General features: G+C 45.9%; 1 protein-coding gene across 1 annotated transcript in view; it reads left to right on the top strand.

Moving 5' to 3' along the window:
• The first annotated feature begins 34 nt into the window (after positions 1 to 34).
• Positions 35 to 4,355, top strand: part of SLC24A1 (solute carrier family 24 (sodium/potassium/calcium exchanger), member 1) — a 49,682-nt gene continuing 45,361 nt past the window's right edge. The window contains exon 1 of the mRNA XM_011940382.1: positions 35 to 1,373. The gene's annotated coding sequence lies outside the window, so the exon portion shown is untranslated. The remainder of the gene's footprint in view (positions 1,374 to 4,355) is intronic.

The raw sequence follows: 4,355 nt of genomic DNA, 5'->3' as shown, positions 1-4,355 counted from the left end.
GGGGCGGTCCTTGGCGAGCTTCAGGGTTGCCCAGGCAGGGTTCTGGCTCAGCCCGGAAGGACACCAGGGGGCGCGGCCTCTCCTCGCGATGGCCAATCCGCGGCCACCCCTCTCCTCCCACAAATCCCCAATTTCTCTGAGCCTTGGCTGGATCGGGGCTTCTCGCCCTGTCTCTCTGCATTGCCCTGTATCTCTCCCCATTCTGGGGGTTTTTTCTCCCCCTCCTGCCCCACTGACCCATGGGCCTCACCTGGCCCTGTGACTCTGTGACCGCTTCACACTTTTGTCCCCTCACTTCCCTGGGACCTGTCGGTGCACGAGCCCAACCCTTCCTGCTGTTTTCCTCGTCACTCTTCAGCCCCCGCTCTCACATCCTCTGAACCGGTTGACAGAATCCTCTTCCTATTCTTTTTAAACTACAATTCCTGAACTACAATTCCTGGCCGGGCGCGGTGGTTCAGGACTGTAATCCCAGCACTTTGGGAGGCCAAGGTGGGCGGATCACTTCAGGCCAGGAGTTTGAGACCAGCCTGGGCTTTGGTGAAAACCCGCTCTCTACTAAAATACAAAAATTAGCCGGGCATGGTGGAGGGCGCCTGTAATCCCAGCTACTTGGAAGGCTAAGACACGAGAATTTCGGGGAAAAAAAACCCCCAAAACTGTAATTCCTGGCTGAGGTATGCTTTGTATATCCTTCTTAGCTGACGTGAGCCCAATTTACCTCAAGACTTGGCCCCTTGGTCTCCTCAGCCCAAATGCTCACTTTATTCCCCCATCCCCTCTTTGAGGGGCCTTCGTTCCCCTCACCCTGGACAAGGCTTGCATGCTCAGATTTCCCTGTAAAGCAACATGGCCTCTTACCTGCCACTCTGGCCGCCTGGTGTCTCCATTGTAGCCTGTGCCTCAGTGAAGTCCTTAAGAGGGCAAGAGGTGACTTTCTTTGTAACCATATAGGTAGCCAGGGAATCCCAGCTAGAGATAGGCTTAGATGGATGCCAGCAGGCCCCTGAGTAGTTATGGTTCGAAGAACAATGTGGAACCACATAGGTTACAGAGTACAGAAAGGCCTCTAGAAGGCCGCAGGCATTTGCCTTTTTCTTTTAGCTGATGGGATGGGGTGAGATTAGGGGATGGGACAAGGAAGGAGGATGCTTTGAACTGAACAGACGAGTCTATCTGACTTCTCACAGCTTGTTCTGTGGGAGAGTGTCGGTCCAGTTGCTTGTAGTTTCTTCCTGTCCCTGGGAATATCCCTGCCAGCACTGGGGCCCAGGGCCCTGCAGACTGCCCTATGCTTCAAAACTTCTTTCCCCAACCTGGCTCATCTCACCATGTCAAGACCTAGTTATGTCTGAGCAGGCATTGGGCTCCAGGTAAGTAAGGCTGCAGCCTGATAGCTTAGTCATAATTTCTAATCTTTCCCTATTGGGAGGGATGTGGCCAAGAATGTGTGGATAAGCAAGTGTCTGGTTACCCCTAATGTGACAATGACTTAGCCACAGGGTTACTGTCCTCCTGGTAATTCTGGCTCAGTTGCAAGATCTGATTCATTACCTTACCCAACCCTAAAGCTTAAGTTAGTTCGCTGATGGATGATCAAATCTTGTGACCTAGTTCTTCTGAATAACAGGCTTTGGGAGACTTGGAAAGCAAAAAATCAATATATTAAATTGATGATAAAAGGCACAACTGCCAGGAGGACTTACTTAGGGCAACTAGTTTGTTTGTTTTTCCTCCTTAGTGGAATCCCATTACAAATCAGAAGGTTGTTCAGCGACTATAACATCAGAGAACATCAGCACAAAGGTTAGAAGGTCTTAAAGGAGGTGTCTTTCAAGCCATAGCTGACTGATGAATTTCTTTTCCCCACTCAAGCAACCCTCAGCATTTGCATGTTTCCACACACACATTAAAGGAAATCAATAAATAGTTTCCTTTGCATAATCTCTCATTCCCTTTATTTTTTCCTGGCTTGAAACGGTGGACTGCTGTCCCAAAGGCTTTGAAAGGCAGTGTTTGATCCCCACTCTGACAGAGTAAAGGTTAATGACAGAAAAACCATGGCTCTCACAGGGGCCAGGTACTGGGGAACTCAAAGGGAAGTCTAGATATCTAAATCTCCTAGAGCACGTGTTGAAAATGCAGATTCCCAGGCCTTGCCAAGTGAAATGGAAATGGAATTTCATGACTTGGTGCTTGAGAATCTTGTTAAGTTCCCAGGGTGATTTGTGTGAGTGTGTGTGTGTGGTGACAGGGTCTCTGTCACCCAGGCTGGAGCACAGTGGCATAGTCATGACTTATTGCAGCCTTGACTTCCTGAGTTTAAGCAATCCCCCCTAACCTCAACCTCCCAAGTAGGTGGGACTACAGGCACGTGCCACCATGCCTGGCTAAGTTTTAAATTTTTTGTAGAGATGGGGGTCTCACTATGTTGCCCAGAGTGGTCTTGAACTCCTGAGTTCAAGCGATCCTCCCTCCTTGGCGTCCCAAAGTGCCAGGATTACAGGTATGAGCCACCTCATTTGGCCCCAAGATGATTATTCATCTACAGAGATAAGGGGTAGGGAATGAGTAAGTGAAGAAAAGGCTGAGGGGCGGGGGAGGGGAAAGCATTTTCCATTCTTCCCTCTCTTCTCACACTCCCATGGTGTCCTTTGCCCTGCATTTCCCTTCCTGCCCCTCTATTCTGGAGACTGTTCACTCCCAAATCATACTTCTAAGCTCCAGCCTCTTCCTCTCATCATTCCCCCCTCCCTATTTCACTGTTTTCACCAAAGCAGAAGTCAAAAAATATCATAAATATGACCCTTCTCTCTTCTGAAAAAAAAAATTTATTATGGAAATTTTCAAACATAGACAAAGATAGGGAGATTAGGATAATAAATCTCTGTGTTCCCTTCACCCAGTTTCTGCTGTCAATGCAATCCTCATCTCGTTTCATGTACACCCCTACTGATTTCTCCCCACATATTATTTTGATGCAGATCCCAGATAGCATAACATTTTATCCATGAATGTTTCCTTATGTATCTTTAAAAAAGAACTTAAAAATATATAATTACAATACCTTATCAAATTTAACATAATTAACAATAAATCCCTAAGATCATCAAATATCTAATCAGCTTTCAAATATTCAGTTGTGTCATAAATATCATAAATTTTACTTTTTTACACTTTGGTTATTTGAATCAGGATCCAAGTAAGATCCAGATATTGAAATCCGTTGCTATATCTCAGAAGTCTCTTTTAATCCATAGGTTTCTCCCTCTTTTCCTTTGAAATGTATTTGGAAAACTGTGCTCCTCCTCCTTTTAAAATTGCTCTCAGTCCTCTTTCAGTTTTTTCCAGAGCATTTGAGAAAACCACAAAGCTTCTCTCTATTTTAAATAATGAAAAGACTCACTGAACAAAGAAAAGCTTTTACACATTTCCAATTCCAATTAACTTTGCCTCTGCTCTGAAAATCGGGTGAGCTTTATCCACCGCTGGATCCCCCAGGGTCTGGCATGTGATGGTGGATGTGCATTTGTGGAAAGAAGATAGGAGGGGAGTAAGAGAGGTTACTGGAAAAAAAAAAAAAGTCAAAGGGGAAAGCAGAGAAAACTTGGTAGATACTACATTTCTCTAAGAAAGTAGAAAGGAACTTCTTTATTCCATATACTTTTTCCTTTGAAAAGTGCTATAAAGGCCTAGTGTAGTGGCTACCAGCGCTTTGGGAGGTGGAGGCAGGAGAATCGCTTGAGCCCAGCTGTTTGAGACTAGCCTGGGCAACATAGCAAGACCTTGCCTCTACAAAAATTAAAATTAACCAGGTGTGGTGGTGTGCACCTGTAATCCTAGCTACTCAGGAGGCTGAGGCAGGAGGATTGTTTGAGCTCAAGAGTTCAAGGCTGCAGTGAGCTATGATTGTGCCACTGCACTCCAGCCAGGACAAGATCTTATCTCTAAAAACAAACAAACAAAATGCTATCAAGTCTAAATTTTTAAAGGCCCCTCATATCTGGGCCCTGATCTATCTTGCCAGGCTCACCACTCACCCTCTTAAAACCTTGGTGGCATCTTTCAATGAAAAAGAAGATAAAGCCAAATAAAACTAGTTTTTAAAAAATTATAAAAGGTAATTTGTAAGGCTGGGAGGCCGGGCATGGTGGCTCACACCTGTAATCCCAGCACTTTGGGAGGCTGAGGTGGGTAGATCACTTGAGGTCAGGTGTTCGAGATAAGCCTGACCAACATGGTGTAACCCTGTCTCTACTGCAAATACAATAATTAGCCAGCTGTCGTGGTGGGCACCTGTAGTCAGCTGCTCGGAAGGCTGAGGCATGAGAATCACCTGAACCCGGGAGGTGGAG

Source organism: Colobus angolensis, unplaced genomic scaffold (genome assembly GCF_000951035.1).
Source record: "Colobus angolensis palliatus isolate OR3802 unplaced genomic scaffold, Cang.pa_1.0 Scaffold19, whole genome shotgun sequence".
In the NCBI taxonomy this organism is placed as follows: domain Eukaryota; kingdom Metazoa; phylum Chordata; class Mammalia; order Primates; family Cercopithecidae; genus Colobus; species Colobus angolensis.
Note: the sequence above shows the minus strand (reverse complement) of the source record. Positions and strands in the feature narration are given on the sequence as shown.